We start from the raw sequence: 20,670 nt of genomic DNA on the forward strand, positions 1-20,670 counted from the left end.
ACATGGGCCAAAGGCACCCTTTGAGACACCTAGGCTACAGGACCCTGGTGCGATTGCAAACCCTGCACCTGTTGTAGTTACGCCCCTGATGTCACAGCTAGCAAGATTGGAGGAAATTAAGATCAGAAGCTGAAAAGTATTTCAGGCTAGAAAAATGATCACCTATGCCTGGATAGATGACAATATTTAGATTGGTGTTGGACACCCCCCAATTGCAAGAATTAGAGACTGGCCACAGCAGCTGCTCATGGTCCCTGATGGTCTGGATCCCATCTGGCGTACTGCAGGCTCCTAACGTCATGCTTAGCAGCTATGGAATAGATTCGGCCAGGAGCGGTCAAAGACAGAACAGGACCTCTGTGCAGGAACAATACAGCTCTGGCAAAAATTAAGAGACCACTGCACAGTTTTCTAAAAATCCCCATCTCTACATGCCTGACAGCCATTCTGTTCCAGTGTCAGTTGAATTGCAACCAAAGTACACCTCATTCTACTTAATGTGCTTCTGATTAGGTGATCACCTGAACCAAATCTTATGCAACGAGGGAAAGTATTAAAAACACTGCTGTGGTCTTCACAATCCTCTTGCAATAGGACAAGCTGGATGGCAAAACAAGTGCTAGGAATAGCCCAAAAGTAATTTGAATGAAAAAATAACTTTTAACCATGCCAAAAGGAGTTGAAAAGAAAAGTCTTGAGTGAGGAAAAGAAGGACTCAATTCTGTCTTTACTAGCAGAGGGATACCGTGAGCGTCATGTTGCTTCCATCCTTAAAATTTCAAAGACGGCAGTCTATTACAACATGGTCATGCAGCAGACATTGGGGACAACAAAGCTACAGACCGGCAGAGGGCGAAAGCGACTCTCCACTGACCGGGATGACTGTCATCTTATTCGAATGTCACTCAGCAACCACAGGATGACATCAAGTGACCTGCAAAAGGAATGGCAAATGGCAGCTGGTGTGAAGTGCAGGGCAAGAACAGTTGGTAACAGGCTCCTAGAGGCCTCAAGTCATGTAAAGCTATAAAAAAGCCTTTCATCAATGAGAAGCAAAGGAGAGCCAGGCTGAAGTTTGCCAAAGACCATAAGGATTGGACCATAGAGGACTGGAGTAAGGTAATCTTCTCTGATGAGTCTAATTTTCAGCTTTGCCCAACACCTGGTCGTCTAATGGTTAGACGGAGACCTGGAGAGGCATACAAGCCACAGTGTCTTGCACGAACTGTGAAATTTGGTGGAGGATCGGTGATGATCTGGGGCTGCTTCAGCAAGGCTGGAATTGGACAGGTTAATCTTTGCGAAGGACATATGAATCAAGCCGCATACAAGGTTATTCTTGAAAAATACTTGCTTCCTTCTGCTCAGGCAATGTTCCCCAACTCTGAGGACTGTTTTTTCCAGCAGCACAATGCCCCATGCCACACAGCTAGGTTAATCAATGTGTGGATGAAGGAGCACCACATCAAGACCCTGTCATGGCCAGCCCAATCTCCAGACCTGAACCCCATTGAAAACCTCTGGAATGTAATCAAGAAGAAGATGGATAGTCACAAGCCATCAAACAAAGAAGAACTGCTTACATTTTTGTGCCAGGAGTGGCAAAAGGTCACCCAAAAGCAGTGTGAAAGACTGGTGGAAAGCATGCCAAGACGCATGAAAGCTGGGATTAAAAATCATGGTTATTCCACCAAATATTGATTTCTGAACTCTTCCTGAGTTAAAACATGAGTATTGCTGTTTCTAAATGAATAAGAACTTGTTTTCTTTGCATTATTTGGGGTCTGAAAGCACTGTGTTTCTTTTTTATTATTTTGACGAGTTCTCATTTGCTGCAAATAAATACAACATTTTTAGCATTGAATTTCGGAGACATGTTGTCAGTAGTTTATAGAATAAAACAACATTGTACATTTTACTCAAAAATATACCTAGAAAGAGAAAAATCTGAGAAAATGAAAATTTTGCAGCGGTCTCTTCATTTTTGCCAGAGCTGTATATGGACCCTCTGTAGTCCAATATCTCATCATAATGCACAATTCCACCTGCTTTGGAGGTGATATTGACCCTTTTACCTCTTTGGCCCCTGTGCAGCTGCACAGGTCGAACCAATATTATGTCCACCCCTGGACACGGCACTACATTACTGTACAAGCCAATCCTAGGAGGCATTACCGGCATTACACATTTTCTAGAAAATGCATCTTCATTTTGCATAGTAGAAGCATAAGACCTAATGTGCATGCACGATTGTGCTGTAGACAAATAAAGCACAGAGCACCTGCGTCTGTGTTATCAGGATTTGTGGATTCACAGGGAAAAAAAAACACCTGTATATTCAAAGCATAGAGCAAATGAAGCATTCCCTGTGACTCAGTTCTAAATTTAATCTCATTGGCTTCCATATTCTTATCTAGTGCCATGACACCCACCTAGCCACCTGTCTCCTTCTAATAAAGCAATAAATGTAATATTTTACCTTACTGTTGTTTTCCTCCTTCATATTTGCAACAAAACATCCAGTGACTAATATATTCAGATATTTATTTCTTTAGGAACGTGCTACACATAAACAAGTCATTATGTCTCATATCACATGTATCATTAGATGGAATAATATGCCTGATATGTATTTAGAGTAATGTTGAATAGAAAAATATTCCTATACTGGGTGGAATGACTGGTTGTATGAAAGCAAATGATTGTATGAGATAACAAATAAAGGATCTGCTTCTTTTCCAAGAAACTGGGTGACTCTAGTTCCATGGGATTGCCTGGCATTGCAGCCACCTTACTAAAATGTGGTTGTGATGTAGTATCAGGCAAAGTTCCAGGACATGAGTGGCGCTGATTCTGAAAAATAAGTGGTTTTCTAATCACATAAAAAAAATCTTTCATGATTATTTCTTCTTAAAATAAAATAACCTAAACAGCTCAGGATCTATCTCAAAGAATGATACCAGAATACTCCTCAACAATTAATTATATTATAAACAGCCAGAGTATCTCAAAAACTTAACCTTTAATTAGATAATAGATATAATAAATAAACATAAACCACATAATAAAGTGCTCACAGTGCAAGTGCTTATTAAAAAATCCCGATCTCACCCAGAACCAAGGTACAGAGACTGGTCAGCCAAAATACAGGAGTACAAACCTATGTTCCCTATGTACCCTGCCGTGCCTTGTTTGGCTCCTGCTCTGAAAAGAGCAGTACCCAAGTGTAGCCTATATCAGTAAAATAACCCCAAAGAAGTAACAGCCCTTCCCAACGCGTTTCTGCCTCAATGGCGAGGCCTCATCAGGGGAGTGTACTTACATTCATTTATCAAAAGGAGATAGAAAGTCCACCTATTGGCGGGGCAAAAGAAGGGAACCAAAAAGGCTCTATACTACACGCAAAAATGCCAAGTGCTGTAGTGGCAGCCACATGGTAAAAAGACCGTGCAGAATGCTGCCTGGTCAAAAAGAAGATGTGAGAGAACAATGTAAACTTCAATCCCCCAATAATCAAACAATCATAACCTTTATTTCAAAAGCCCTATTGATCCTTATAAGGGAGACGGTTTATATAATGAAGAGGAACCTTAGGGTGTATATCACTCCAAATAGGAGAAAATGGGAGTAAGTCGAGCTTTTAATCTACTTAGGTATGTGTACACTGATCAAGTTTGTGATCACGTCACCATATTCAAAGATATCAATAATAAATAAACCCGGTCAGAAAAGTCAAATAAAGAAACCAAAATTTAGTTGTTCACAAAGTCCAGAGGGAGAAACTATATTAAGGAGGAAAATCCATTTGGTTTCTTTTTTCAAAATCATTTGGTCCCAGCCCCCTCCTCTTATTGGTTTGGCTATTTTATCTATCCCTGTCAGGGATTAGATCCAATTATCACCGAGATCACAGACCAAGAGTCACAAAGGAGACAAAACAATACAGCGTATACAGTTACAAAAAATAAAAGGGATTACTATACTGATCACAGAGACGATTCAGTTTAGCCGAAGGGAAGCACTGCAATGGGCCATTTCAGTAAACGGGGTTCCTGCATACACAAACAATGTATCTCTCTGCACGAAACAAATCATAATTTGGCTTGATCTTTTATCAGTCTCTGAGTCCCACCCACACACTCCCCCTTGATGACCTCACCTGGGCGAGGTTGTGGGTTGGTCTCAGCCCTTCATAATTTTATGAGATCCCCAACTTATGCAATAACTCCTCTCCGGATGATAGCAGAAGTTGGAGATTGATGCCGTGTTTTTTATTGTGATTTTATCTTTATTTAGAGACCAAGCATGGCATAGCTGTTGTCAGTTATCTGTCACTGTGGATTTATGGCTTATAGGCAGGTGCCACAAATATGAAAAAATATGTATATTCTTCCCTACCTTGCCCTGGCAATGAAAATGTATATCCCATCCCTTTCGGGTTTATAGAAACTCCCACATTCTATATTTTCTTTCGGTGCCTTAGTGTCCAGCAAATATGTGTGGATGAAAGGAATGTGCACCTGTGAAGGACAATAGCTATTTCTAAAGAGTGTGAGATATTCCATTTGATCCTTAACAATCCTTTTCCTATCTATTCAATCTGTACTATTTTTGTATACGCAATACACATCCTTGTTCAATCATCTGGCCTATATGTTAAACTGTGTAATTCACTAGATTGTTGGCACTCGCATCTTAATTAAGCTGGTTCACTATTCAATTTCCTACTTGTATTCTATAGTACAATCCTACATCTAAATGTCAGCTCAGATTGGGACAGAGGGAAGGAGGGAGGGGGAGAGGGGTTTTAGAGTTATTAATATTTGCATATTCTCTATGATAATCCCCATAAAGGTAATTTGTGTTTATTGACCCACATGATGGATATGGACGTGTTTAGCCAGGTGAGTATCCCTCTTATGTTCAATGTCACCCAAATGTTCCACAATTCTGAGTCTCAATTCTCTCTTAATTTTTCATATGTATTCAAGGCCAAAGATACATGTGGCCTTGTACACAATAACTTAGTGCAAAAATTGATGCAATCTCTGATGATGAACTCTTCTTGTGTAACACTACCTTGGAAAATCATTCCTGAGAAAATAAAAAGGGCAGGCGACACATTTGCCACATTTATAACATCCTTTAAAATTGGAACATAGCCATTTAGTATGATGTGATGAAGAGAAGTGGCTATGGACCAGTCTGTCCGTGATAGATTTATCTCTTTAAATGTGGTTCAGGAATATGAGTTCAAATGACTAGTGATGAGCGAGCATGCTCGCTGCTGCTCGGTGCTCGCCCGAGCATCTCACTGCTCGAGATGCTCGGCGCTCGCCTAGTATTTCTGGGTTGCTCGGGCGGGAACTCGAGTCCCCTCCCTGCATGTTTGGCGCTCATTGGAGAGCCAATGAACATGCAGGGATTGCCTGCCATGCACTGTAATGCCGTAGCCATGTTGGTTGTGGGCATTACAGTGATTGGCTGGCCGCACAGTGTCATCAGGTCTATATCAGACCTGGTGCCGCCATGCTCGTCACAGTCACTCCGAATCAGACAGTGTAGGGCGAGCCGCTGTGTTAGGGAGAGATTTGATTGTGTATTAGGTAGTGTAGGGAGAAAAACCGTACATTACATATATCCATCTCAACAAACAGTCCTTCTGAGGACTAATCCATCTGCAGAGATATCAGGCAGGCAGGGTATATAGGCAGGCAGTGTATATAGCAGACTGCAGTGCATATAGCACAAGAAGCTCCATTCCAATTCTGCCTTCTGCTGCTGTTAGATATTTATATACAAAGGTCCAGGTCTCAGGGGCCAAGAATACTTTTCTTTGGATCTTAATCCTCATTATTTGCTTAAAAAGCAATCCAGAGTAGTGTTGAGCCACCCCCGTAGTGTTCGAGTTCGGTTCGGTTCGTCGAACACCCGTGTGTTCGCCGAACTGTTCGTCGAACTGTTCGTCGAACACCTTCGAACACCGTTAAAACCAATGGCAGGCAAACAAAAACACATAGAAACACATAGAAAACACCTTCAAAGGTGTCCAAAAGCTGACAAACTGCTCAGAAGACACAACTAACACATGGAAAAGTGACAAGTACATATAGTCATGCGAAAAGAAAAGAGGTGGAGGAGTAAAAGGAGGGGGAGACACAGATATAGGCATGTCATGCCCTTCTAAAATCCAAAAAATGAGAAGCCGACACGTTCAGTCCGCTCCTGCCCGTGCCACCTCCGTGTCGCCGGGTTTGTGCCAGAGCCGCGGTGAACCCTGACGACCAGCCCCCCTCTCCCAATACTGGTGCCTGTCCGCTGGTGGGTCGAGCGAGCCCCCCTGTGGTGGAGGCAGCTCTAAGCTTTTTAATTTAAATTGTCTCTCTAATTTGAATAAATACACTTTAAATCCATTTACAAGGATCTATTGGAGGGCAAGTCTCATGCCAGCAGCCGCGTAATTCCAGCTCCAGTAGCGTCCACTAAAGCTGCTGCAGTTAAAAAGCTTTTATAAGGATCGAGCTCGGCTGTCCACCGCAAAGCATCCTACTGCCAGTCCGAGCCCCTATGCCTTGGGGTGCCTCCTGATGCTCTTCACTGAGTATCCCGTGGTCCCGAAGCATTTCCTTTGAAAAAATGTAGTGTCCAAACTACAGGTGGTGTAGCTTGCTTAACAGCCGGGATAATCCGCTGACTAGCAGACCCTGCTACTAGGCACAAAGTATTTCCTGGGCTAGATGCAGTTAAAAATTTGTAATTAGATACTCTCGTTGGATGCTGAGAAAGCATTCCATAGAGTCTCCTGGCACGCCATATATGATTCTCTTAAAAAGCTTGGGGTAGGGGTCTAGGGGACCCTTTTATAGCCAAAATCATGGCCCTGTATCGCATTACGTCACCTAGGCTGAAGATAAATGGAACTGTAGCACCCTGAGGGCTCGGTTGCTACAGAGGTATTGCACCTCACCCAGAGGTGTGATATCTCACTCTCAGGTAAGGATGTAGTGTGGATCAGGACCCGACACCTGCATGCATTACACCACATTGCCGTGGGGCAGGGCGACCAATATGCCCCTGAGATGGGCACGACAGTCCCTGTCCCTGGCTGGAGTGGGGGGAGGGAACACTGAGGAAGGGGAACCCTGTAGTGCAGGAGCAGGGAGGAAGCAGTTCATGGGTGCATTGAGAAGGGAGTATAAAAGGTGGGCACCATCTTAGTTCAGTGCAGAGAAGTCTGAGCAGAAGTGGCAGGGAGCAGGGGCTCTGCATGAGCTCTGCTCCGGAGGCGGGCCTAGTAACAGAGGCCCAGGCCTGGAAGAGGGAGAAGGAAGGAAGAGGAGCGGAGAAGGCTCCAGGAACGAGGAACGAAGGGATCTCAGGGGTGCGGATGGGCGTGTCGCCACCGCACGCCCGAATCCACCTGCGTGGAGGGGTCAGGCCAAAGCGGGAGACCGGTCCCCGAAACTAGTGGAGGCAGGAAACGACCCTCAGCTAGAAACAGGAGGCTGTGACATTTTATGTGGCGCAGCCCCTCGCTACACCCGCTAGGAAGGCACCACATAGGGTCAGGGAAACTGGCGCCAAGTTTACCAAGAGGAGGCCCGAGGCAGCCGGACAGAAGGGTTGGTAAGAAAGGCCAGACAAAGGACACACAAAGGGGGTCCTGTGAAGCACTCCAAAGTTATCTGGGAGTTGTCTGAGCCCCTCACCTGGTGAGCACAGTACGACGTGGGCAGCCGTTACCTGCAGATGTGGTCTGGATAATAAGAACTGTGAGTAAAGGCCCTGGACTGCATCACTGACTCCGTGTCGTTACTGCTGCTGCCCTGCACCATCACCCCCATCCTCCGCATACACTGCCCTGAGGCTATATTCCTCCCCAAAGTTATGGGGAGTTATGCTACGCTCTGCTGCACCCACAACACCAGCCTCAGCGGTCTGCCCTGGAGCGGCGGTTCACTCTGACCGCAATCCACGGGTGGCATAGTCGGACATTTAAACATCAAAACCACATAAATAGTTCCGCCACTGGTTTGACCGCCCTGAGCCACGGAACCGGGTTGCCGCCACGGAGACTACAACCACCAGCATCCACCAAAAAGGGTCCGGCTCCGGGTGTCCCAAGGCCCAGGGGGCGCGTCAGAACATTTTCATCACCTTTCACAATCACCAATGGGACAAGGCAGGGATGTTCTCTGTCCCCTCTCTTATACATCCTAGTGACGGAGCACCTGCTCTCATCAATTCGCCATAACCCCAATATTAGGTGGATTGAGGTGGGAGGCACCGAGTACAAGTGCTCTCTATTTGCTGATGATGTCCTAGTATATATCACTCAATCACATATATCCATCCATGCTGTTATGGCTGAAATAGATCACTTTGTTACATGGTCAAATTTTAAAATCAATGCAGCGAAGTCTGAGGCCCTCGATGTCTCCCTCCCCAAATCCATATAGGATTCCATCCAGTCCAACTTTCCCTTTGCCTGGCCCTCACAGGGTATCAAATACTTAGGAATTCCTATTCATAGAGACCTCTCCCATCTATGTTATCTTAATTTTGGGCCCTTTATTGAACAACTCCATACAGACCACGGTTGGCAAGTTAGAACTGTAAGATTCACTACGTGAACCACTGGTGTTTTGTGGAAAAGCACATGTACACTGTGTTCCAAATTATTATGCAAAAAGTGTTTAGGAGTGATAAGGGAAGAATTTGTTTGTTTGTCAGTTAAACTCATTGATGGTGATGTGTGTCAGGGCTCTTTATATCACTGTAAGCAATTGCAGACACCTGTGCTAATTAGTTTGGCAGGTGTGTCCAATGAAAGGCAAGACTACTTAAGAAGGCTGTCTCACATTATTAAGCAGCCTACATTTTCTGCCAAAATGGGAAAGAAAAAGGATGTGTCGGCTGCTGAGAAGCAACAAATTGTGGAGTGTTTAGGTCAAGGCATGACTACAATCAACATTGTGCGATGATCAGGATGAAGTGTCTTGGCAATCAAGAAGTATGTAGCTGATTCACAGTACACACGTGTGCGTGCTGATAAGGGCAAATTGAGGACTCTTTCCTACAGGCAATTACGTCAGGTTGAAAGAGCAGCGGCAAAAAAGCCTTGTCATAGCAGCAGACAAGTTTTTGAAGCTGCTTGTGCCTCCAACGTCCCCCGAACAACAAGATGCAGGGTCCTTCAGAGGTTTGCAGCTGTGCATACGCCATCCTGTCGACCTCCTCTATCCACTTCACACAAGCAGAAACGGCTCCAGTGGGCCAAACATTACATGAAGACTGATTTCAAAACTGTTTTGTTCACGGATGAGTGCCGTGCAGCGCTCGATGGTCCAGATGGATGGAGTGGAGGATGGCTGGTTGATGGACACCCCACGCAAACACGGCTACAGCGCCAACAAGGAGGAGGTGGAGTAATGTTTTGGGCTGGAATCATGGGGAGAGAGATTGTCAGCCCCTTTAGGATCCCTGAAGGCGCTAAAGATGAACTCCATAATGTATGTGGATTTTCTCAAACAGCACTTCCTGCCATGGTTCAAGAAGAAGAATCGTGTATTTCACAGCAAGATCATTTTTCTGCATGATAATGCACCATCTCATGCTGCACATAAAACATCTGCATCTCTGGCTAATATGGGCATAAAAGGGGACAAACTTATGGTGTGACCCCCATGCTCCCCTGACCTCTACCCCATTCAGAACCTTTGGAGCATCATTAAAAGGAGTGTCTATGATGGCGGGAGGCAGTTCACATCTAAGCAACAGCTCTGGGAGGGTATTCTGTCCTCATGCAAAACAATTGAAGCAGAAACCATCCAAAACCTGACAAATTCAATGGACGAGAGAGTTCAGAAGCTCCTTTCGAACAAGGGGTCCTATGTGAAAATGTAACATCACCTAGAATAAAGTTTTGAGTTGAAAACTGTTTGATTTCAGTTTCTAACAACCTGCTAATGCTTATAATTTCAAAAATGACCATTTTTTTGGTCTTTATTAAAATGAAAAGGTTGATCGAAAAGTTTGGGGGATCTAAGAGTGTGGCAACCCAGTAGTCATGATTACTTCGAATTCTGACAATATGAGGGTCATGCTGCAGGTACTGCAGCAAGAAGGCACTTATGTGTCTTGCGCATCTCGGAGCCCCAAAATTATTTTCCAGGCTAGATGCAGCTAAAAATTATTATTAATTTTAAATCTGGTGAAGCTTTAGTATAGATGGCCTAATAGGATCAGTGCTGCACACTGCTACAAAGCCCAAATTATTTTCCAGTCAAGATACAGATAAACATGATTAGTAATTTTAAATCTGGTGGAGCTTATTATAGATGGCCTAATAGAATCAGTGCTGCACACTGCTACAAAGCCCAAATTATTTTCCAGCCAAGATACAGATAAACATGATTAGTAATTTGAAAGCTTAAAACGGTTGGTAGGGTGATTTTAACCAATCATCAAGCTTTTACTCTCCCCAGGATGACACAGGGGTAGAAAAGTCGTTTCGGATCCATGATTTGTTCATCTTTATGAACGTGAGTCTGTCTACATTATCAGTGGAGAGCCGCGTGCGCTTATCTGTCAGCACACCACCAGCAGCGCTGAACACACGTTCAGACAGAACGCTGGCTGCGGGGCATGACAAGATCTCCAAGGCGTAAGTGGCTAGCTCCGGCCATTTATCCAGATTGGAAGCCCAAAAAGAGCAAGGGTCCAGTGACACAGTCGTGGCTTCAATGTTTACTTGGAGATACTCCTGTACCATCGTCTCTAGGCGTTGACTATGTGTCAGACTTCTTGTCTCCTGTGGCCTTGCAAAGGATGGGCTAAAAAAGTGGTGAAATGATTCCGCAAAATTGATGTTACCAGCAGATACTGTGGTTCTGTTACGGTTTGAGTACTGAACACTTGACGGTCCCACGGTTGGCAAGTTGGAACTGTGAGATTCACTACGTGCACCACTGGTATTTTGTGGAAAAGCACATGTAAGATTCTGCAACAGTCTCTGCTGATACTCCTGCATGCGTGCATCCCTTTCTATGGCAGGAATAATTTCTGCAAATTTACTTTTGTACCGGGGATCTAACAGTGTGGCAACCCAGTAGTCAGGATTATTTCTAATTCTCACAATTTGAGGGTCATGTTGCAGGTAGTGCAGCAAGAAGGCACTCATGTGTGTTGCGCATCCAGGAGCACCAAGTCCCTGTTGTGTTGGTGGCGAGGTAACAATCATGCTTCCTTCCTCTGTCCTCTCCCCCCAACCTCGCACAACAGAAATGTGATCAAGGTCTCCCTCATCTGATGAGTCTTCCATCAGTTTGTCCTCAACTTCTTCCTGGGCTCCTGCACCTTCCTCACTAGTTTGGCTGCTACCATGCGCCCTGGTAAAACCATCTCCCCCACCCTCACATGCCTGCCACCTTGGTGCTGCCGACCGTCTGGACCTTGCAGATGTTAGCCCTTCCGCATACAACTCCTCCTCCTCTACTTCCTCCACCTCCTCTTGTGCCACCACCTGACTCCGAATTCTGTTTAACATGTGCTCCAGCATGTAAATCACCGGAATAGTCATGCTGATAATGGCATCGTCAGCACTAAACATCTTCGTCGCCATTTCAAAACTGTGCAGAAGGGTGCATAGGTCCCTGATCTGAGACCACTCCTCCAGCGTGATTTGCCCCACCTCTGGATCTCGTTGGCCCAGGCTATACGTCAGAACGTATTGCACCAGGGCTTGTCGGTGCTGCCACAGTCGCTGCAACATGTGCAGAGTTGAATTCCACCGGGTAGGCACATCGCATTTTAGCCGGTGAAGTGGCAGGCCCAACGACTTCTGTAGAGATGTAAGTCGCTGAGCTGCGGGATGCGAACGGCGAAAGTGAGCACACAGCGACCGTGCCCTCTGCAGAAGGCCATCTAGTCTGGGATAGTGGGCTAAAAATTGCTGGACAACCAGGTTCAACACGTGAGCCATACAAGGCACGTGTGTGACATTGCCCCGGCGAAGGGCCGCACCCAGGTTTGCAGCATTGTCGCACACGGCCTTCCCTGGTTTCAGGTCCAGTGGAGACAACCATTCATGAAATTGGTTCTCCAGAGCTGACCACAACTCCTCAGCTGTGTGACTCACATTTCCCAGACATTTCAATGTAAAAACCGCCTGATGACGTTGAGCCCTACTGCCAGCATAGTAAGGAGGTGTGCAGGATCCCTTCTGCGCAGTTAGAAAGCTTGTGGCATGACCAGACAGGCTTTGGGTGCAGGTGGAAGACCGAGAGGAGGTTGAGGAGGCAGAAGCAGTGGAGGAACTTTGACATAAAGAGGATTGACGCACAACTCGTGGGGACGGCAAGACTTGAACAGCAGCCCCTTGTCCTGCTGTCACCATAGTTAGAAAAAACCAAACCAACAGAAACCAACAAAAGTTGGGAAAACAGGGTACAAAACTAGAAACCAAAACCAAAGAAAATGACCCTAAAAAAATACCTTTAATAGTTTCTTCTATAAAAAGATACTCAATGGTACCTATGGAACAAAGTGTACACACAAGAACAAATATAAACTTCGATATACTACAGTTATCATACAAAGGGAGGGATGTAAGACAACGATCCAAAAATTGCCCTAGGTCACCCTAGTAGTAGATAATAGCCCACATAGAGGCCAAGTATACAGTTTACCCTAAGGGTTCGACTAATATCCCCACTCGTCAGTGGGTAAGGCTAAGCTATCCCTATATCCCCGTGTAACCAAAAGTGAAAGATAAGAATAAAAAATAATACATAAATTGCAAGGCGTCAAATACAGTAACAAGATGCCAGTCACATACAGTATCAAAAATGGACTAAATGAAAAATAGCCCCTTATAGATAGTAATCGACTATACAAAATAGACTTAACCAACTGTCGCCCGCAAAATGCCAATCACATACAGTATCAAGAATGGACTCAATAGAGAATAGCCCGTTACACGTAGCAATCACATAAACAAAAAAATGGGCTCAGTAAACTAACGTCCGTTTTTATGAGATATCAGCTAGTATTTGTTAGACATATAGCTAACGGGACCACAAGTCGCCTGGGATCATGAAGGGAATAATCAATTGTAATCAAATACTAGAAAAAACACAACTACTAGTATTAATAAAGATGTCAGAGAATAAATAAACATAATAAAAAGACAAACTTAGTATAAGATAAACTTAATATAAGATAGTTCTTCTGAGATGTCTATCAAAATTCGTAAATATTATAAACCATAGGGCCACACTAAAATGACCCAAGCAAAAATACTAATGGAAGATTATCGATGAATGTCTCAAATTGTAGTAGTCCCTCAGAGAGAAAAAAAAAAAAAGGGGAATGATAATGTCCCAGTCGTAATCAACTAGGAAGACAGTTATCCTCAGAAAAACTAAACAAAATGTCCATTATCAATGTCCCAGCATTCGTGGTTATATAGCAAATCCTAGAGGGTGGTAAATAAATGGACTTTTTCTTAGGTGCAATTTCTTCTGAGATGACAGATGATGAATATCAAACAATACGTGTATCCAATTATAGTTGTCCCTCAGAAAAAATATAAACTGTCCCAGCAACAGCAATTATACAACAGTTATCTTCGGAAAAAATAACAAGATGTCCATAGATAACATCCCAATATCCGCAGTTATGCGGCGCATCCTAACAAGATGGTTGCAAGAAAAAAATAATAAACGGGCTCATATTCAATGCATTTCTTCTGAGATGACAAATGATATATTCCAGGCAATACAAGTATAGAATTTCAGAAAAACTAAAGAAAAAGAATGAGGCGACCATTCATACTGTTCTAGCATCAGCAATTATGCAACAGTTTATCCTCGCAAAAAATGACAAAATGTCCACTATTGACATCCCAGTGTCTGCAGTAATATAGTATATCCAATAAAGGTGATTATGAAAGTAGACAGATAGACTTATCTTAAGCCCATTTCTTCTGAGATGGCAGATAGTGTATTTCAAGCGATGTTCCTAGAGGGACATACAGATAATCCAGCCAAAAAGAACAATAAATTTCCTAAAAGGAGTTGTCAGCAGGTACGCCCATTCAAGTTTATCCAAAGAACGTCCATCAATAAATGTCCCAAGGTGGTATGCCAAACATGAGGTCCCATTGACCTAGTCCCAGTCCCTACGCGTTTCACCCCCTCCTCAGTATGTGGCTCATCAGGGGACAAACAGTATCTGAGGAGAAAGCCCATAGTAGGTGCACAACAAATGTGTGTTTCCATAATCCAAAAAAACCGTATATAGACTAATGCACATGGTCTCTCTATATATAACTCCCTTAATTAGTGCCCAAATCCCATAGGGCAGAACACCTGCAGTTAATAATGCGGTTACCTTATCCCATGAGGCGCAAGCAGCGTTCCACGATACCCTCCATACACTGTTCAGTGTCATTTCCGGGAGTTACGCCAAACGTAACTTCCGGTTACGCAGACACAGAAGGAAAACAAAGGGGACTACGCAAAGTCCGTTCCTTTTTACACCGGATGTTACGTATAACTCAAAATCCAGCTGCGTAGATAGCGCAATTCACAGAGAAGGGTACTCAAACTACGTCCCAATTACTCGTACTGCAGTATTTATAACCTACGGTTTTAAAGGGCACACAATATATAGGGGAAAACAATGATAAACCCTCGCACCAATAACAGTTCTCATACTTGTGGATGTTACATATTGAATAACCTATAGACATAATGACATCAAATAAAATAATAGACACAAAAATGAAAAAATAAATAATAAAAGAGAGACAACACTGATATGAACACAAAAATGACAAAAAATTACAATACCCAAAAAAAAAGGCTTATAGTCCATAAACTTGTTGATGACAGCAGTGTCCCAAATTCGCAATGTATATGATAAATACACTGGAAAATAGTTAACAAGCTATAATTTATAAAGAAGGCTGATATTGATTTTGTCAGTAAGGGTAATAAAGAAAAAAACATACAGTGGCTAGATGAAACTCGAGAAACTCAATTGTTCATTGATACCTCCAGGGGCTAGGGACTCGAGCCAAAAAATCCACCTCGCCTCTCGCTGTAAAATTTTGCGATCCCAATCACCTTGACGAATTGGCATATCTACGACTTCTATTGAACGAAACGTGAAAGAATTTAAGTCGCCTCCGTGATGCAAATTGATGTGTTTAGCTAGGGGTGTATCCCTGTTGTTACGGATATCCCCCAAATGCTCTCCAATACGGACCTTAAATTGTCTCCTAGTCTTCCCTACGTAATCTTTAGGACAGGTACAGGTACAAATATAAACTACACCCATACTCCTGCAATTAGCAAAGAATTTATCTCTATAAATACGTTTGGTGACAGAACTCATAAAGGTGTCAGAGACAGATATATGTCGACAAAAAGAGCATTTCCCACATCTAAAAGTCCCAATAGACCTTCTGTCCAGCCAAGTACCCTCCTTCCTCGGAGGTGTAAAGTGACTATGTACCAATTGATCTTTTACGGATCCTCGTCCTCTGGATGGGTGATGAGGCGTCTTTCATTGGCTTTATACAACGTCTAAATGTCAATGAATTGGGCCTAAAATTTACATATGAAATTGGTGGCAAAAAACTGGCTTTTCTGGATGTCTTGTTATCAATTGATGATGCAGGTTCTCTGAAGTCATCGATTTTTAGAAAATCAACCGCGGCTAATAGTCTCCTAAATTGGGGAAGCTATCACCCTAAACCATTAAAACGGGGGATTCCGAAGGGTCAGTTTTTAAGATTAAGGAGAAATTGCTCATCCACTTCTGATTTTTTGTCAAAGGCTAGGGATTTGAAAAGTCGATTTATCGATCGTAATTATCCGAGCAGGGTAGTAAATAAAGCATTTACACATGCCCTACAACAGGATAGGTCCACACTACTTATAGCTCGTGACCGATCTGAACAGACTACATTAACCAGATTGATAGGGACTTTTGATGATCAACATCCAAAAATTATGACAATCCTGAAGAAACATTGGGGCATCCTAAAGGTAGATCCGGACATTGCTAAGTGTATTGCGGATTTTCCATCTGTTACTTTTAGGAGAGGTAGATCCGTAAAAGATCAATTGGTACATAGTCACTTTACACCTCCGAGGAAGGAGGGTACTTGGCTGGACAGAAGGTCTATTGGGACTTTTAGATGTGGGAAATGCTCTTTTTGTCGACATATATCTGTCTCTGACACCTTTATGAGTTCTGTCACCAAACGTATTTATAGAAATAAATTCTTTGCTAATTGCAGGAGTATGGGTGTAGTTTATATTTGTACCTGTACCTGTCCTAAAGATTACGTAGGGAAGACTAGGAGACAATTTAAGGTCCGTATTGGAGAGCATTTGGGGGATATCCGTAACAACAGGGATACACCCCTAGCTAAACACATCAATTTGCATCACGGAGGCGACTTAAATTCTTTCACGTTTCGTTCAATAGAAGTCGTAGATATGCCAATTCGTCAAGGTGATTGGGATCGCAAAATTTTACAGCGAGAGGCGAGGTGGATTTTTTGGCTCGAGTCCTTAGCCCCTGGAGGTATCAATGAACAATTGAGTTTCTCGAGTTTCATCTAGCCACTGTATGTTTTTTTCTTTATTACCCTTACTGACAAAATCAATATCAGCCTTCTTTATAAATTATAGCTTGTTAACTATTTTCCAGTGTATTTATCATATACATTGCGAATTTGGGACACTGCTGTCATCAACAAGTTTATGGACTATAAGCCTTTTTTTTTGGGTATTGTAATTTTTTGTCATTTTTGTGTGCATATCAGTGTTGTCTCTCTTTTATTATTTATTTTTTCATTTTTGTGTCTATTATTTTATTTGATGTCATTATGTCTATAGGTTATTCAATATGTAACATCCACAAGTATGAGAACTGTTATTGGTGCGAGGGTTTATCATTGTTTTCCCCTATATATTGTGTGCCCTTTAAAATCGCAGGTTATAAATACTGCAGTACGAGTAATTGGGACGTAGTTTGAGTACCCTTCTCTGTGAATTGCGCTATCTACGCAGCCGGATTTTGAGTTATACGTAACATCCGGTGTAAAAAGGAACGGACTTTGCGTAGTCCCCTTTGTTTTCCTTCTGTGTCTGCGTAACCAGAAGTTACGTTTGGCGTAACTCCCGGAAATGACACTGAACAGTGTATGGAGGGTATCGTGGAACGCTGCTTGCGCCTCATGGGATAAGGTAACCGCATTATTAACTGCAGGTGTTCTGCCCTATGGGATTTGGGCACTAATTAAGGGAGTTATATATAGAGAGACCATGTGCATTAGTCTATATACGGTTTTTTTGGATTATGGAAACACACATTTGTTGTGCACCTACTATGGGCTTTCTCCTCAGATACTGTTTGTCCCCTGATGAGCCCCATACTGAGGAGGGGGTGAAACGCGTAGGGACTGGGACTAGGTCAATGGGACCTCATGTTTGGCATACCACCTTGGGACATTTATTGATGGACGTTCTTTGGATAAACTTGAATGGGCGTACCTGCTGACAACTCCTTTTAGGAAATTTATTGTTCTTTTTGGCTGGATTATCTGCATGTCCCTCTAGGAACATCGCTTGAAATACACTATCTGCCATCTCAGAAGAAATGCGCTTAAGATAAGTCTATCTGTCTACTTTCATAATCACCTTTATTGGATATACTATATTACTGCAGACACTGGGATGTCAATAGTGGACATTTTGTCATTTTTTGCGAGGATAAACTGTTGCATAATTGCTGATGCTAGAACAGTATGAATGGTCGCCTCATTCTTTTTCTTTAGTTTTTCTGAAATTCTATACTTGTATTGCCTGGAATATATCATTTGTCATCTCAGAAGAAATGCATTGAATATGAGCCCGTTTATTATTTTTTTCTTGCAACCATCTTGTTAGGATGCGCCGCATAACTGCGGATATTGGGATGTTATCTATGGACATCTTGTTATTTTTTCCGAAGATAACTGTTGTATAATTGCTGTTGCTGGGACAGTTTATATTTTTTCTGAGGGACAACTATAATTGGATACACGTATTGTTTGATATTCATCATCTGTCATCTCAGAAGAAATTGCACCTAAGAAAAAGTCCATTTATTTACCACCCTCTAGGATTTGCTATATAACCACGAATGCTGGGACATTGATAATGGACATTTTGTTTAGTTTTTCTGAGGATAACTGTCTTCCTAGTTGATTACGACTGGGACATTATCATTCCCCTTTTTTTTTTTTTCTCTCTGAGGGACTACTACAATTTGAGACATTCATCGATAATCTTCCATTAGTATTTTTGCTTGGGTCATTTTAGTGTGGCCCTATGGTTTATAATATTTACGAATTTTGATAGACATCTCAGAAGAACTATCTTATATTAAGTTTATCTTATACTAAGTTTGTCTTTTTATTATGTTTATTTATTCTCTGACATCTTTATTAATACTAGTAGTTGTGTTTTTTCTAGTATTTGATTACAATTGATTATTCCCTTCATGATCCCAGGCGACTTGTGGTCCCGTTAGCTATATGTCTAACAAATACTAGCTGATATCTCATAAAAACGGACGTTAGTTTACTGAGCCCATTTTTTTGTTTATGTGATTGCTACGTGTAACGGGCTATTCTCTATTGAGTCCATTCTTGATACTGTATGTGATTGGCATTTTGCGGGCGACAGTTGGTTAAGTCTATTTTGTATAGTCGATTACTATCTATAAGGGGCTATTTTTCATTTAGTCCATTTTTGATACTGTATGTGACTGGCATCTTGTTACTGTATTTGACGCCTTGCAATTTATGTATTATTTTTTATTCTTATCTTTCACTTTTGGTTACACGGGGATATAGGGATAGCTTAGCCTTACCCACTGACGAGTGGGGATATTAGTCGAACCCTTAGGGTAAACTGTATACTTGGCCTCTATGTGGGCTATTATCTACTACTAGGGTGACCTAGGGCAATTTTTGGATCGTTGTCTTACATCCCTCCCTTTGTATGATAACTGTAGTATATCGAAGTTTATATTTGTTCTTGTGTGTACACTTTGTTCCATAGGTACCATTGAGCATCTTTTTATAGAAGAAACTATTAAAGGTATTTTTTTAGGGTCATTTTCTTTGGTTTTGGTGTCACCATAGTTACCCAGTGCCCAGTCAGCGACATGTAACGCCCCTGTCCATGCCTACTCGTCCAAGTGTCTGTGGTGAAATGCACCCTGTCACACACAGAGTTTCTCAAAGAAGCGGTGATGTTGTGTGCGACATGCTGGTGGAGCGCAGGCACACCTTTCTTTGAGAAGTAGTGCCGACTGGGCATCTGGTACTGGGGCACTGCGACGGACATAAGGTCTCGAAAATCCTCTGTGTCCACCAGGCGGAAAGGCAGCATTTCTGTAGCCAAGAACTTGCAGATGGTGAAATTCAACCTCTTAGCTTTCTCATGGCTAGGAGGAAATGGTCTTTTACTTGTCCACATCTGAGGGACCGAGGGCTGGCTATTGTGCTTAGACGGGGTTGATAAGGGTGTCCCCGGCAAACTGCCGGTCTGTGAGGAAGATGCAGGCGGACATGTTAGGTTGCCTTGATCCAAAGGTGGTGCTATCGATGTCGGACAGCGCTCAACACCAGCTGGTGTTACCACCTCCAAAGAAAATGATGACCTGCCAATCACGCTGGCTGTTGCGGGTAAAGAGGTGGCAGGTCTGCGCCCCAAAACAGGTGTGACTGCTGTCCCCCCAGTCACAGAGGATGAAGAGGCCGCGGATGCACAAGATATGGCAGACGGTGGTTGGCCCGGCCGGCTAGGCCCCATTGTAGCACACTGAGCTTCCCACTGCAACTTATGCTTCATGTCCATGTGCCGGTTCATGCATGAAGTACTCAAACTATGTATTTTTTGGCCTCTACTTAGCTTTTGCTGACAAATGTTACAGATAACATGAGTTGGGTCATCTTTATCGATCTGAAAAAATGCTCAGGCTATGCAAGGCTTAGCACCCATGCGACCTGAAGAGCCACCACGACTTGTGGTGAGAGGCAGAGTTGTGTTTGAGGATGCAGTTGTTGACGTGCTTCCAGTACTACGTCTCTGTCCAGGAAGGCGCAACCTGACCTCGTCGTCACTAGCATCTTCCTCCACCTCCTCTGCTGACCTCATCTCTTGGCTGACTGTGGGTTGACAGTAAGTGGGATCTCCAACCTCATCATCATCACCCTGTGCGTTATCACACCCGTCGTCCTCAGAGCCAACCTGTTCCTGCCCTGACAAAAAACTAAAGTTGTCGCTCCAATCAGGTATTTGAGTCTTATCATCGTCTTCCTCATTGTCTCCACCAACAGGAGTTACAGTTTGGGAATGAGGGTCTACATTATGGTCAGAACCTTCTGCGTCTGGTCCTGGATCTGACTCATAAAGATTCTGGGCATCAGTGCAGATCATTTCCTCGTCTGGATTCACAGAAGCGCTGGAGTCGACCTCTGATTCCCAGGCTATAGTATGAGTAAACAGCTCTGCAGACTCAACCATCTGTTCTACCTCATACTCAGACGGGCAGCTGGAGATTTGGGAGCTGTGAGGAAGCAAGTGCGATTGGGGTGAC

This window comes from Phyllobates terribilis, unplaced genomic scaffold, assembly GCF_046119375.1.
Source record: "Phyllobates terribilis strain yellow unplaced genomic scaffold, ASM4611937v1 Scaffold_3__8_contigs__length_932513732, whole genome shotgun sequence".
In the NCBI taxonomy this organism is placed as follows: domain Eukaryota; kingdom Metazoa; phylum Chordata; class Amphibia; order Anura; family Dendrobatidae; genus Phyllobates; species Phyllobates terribilis.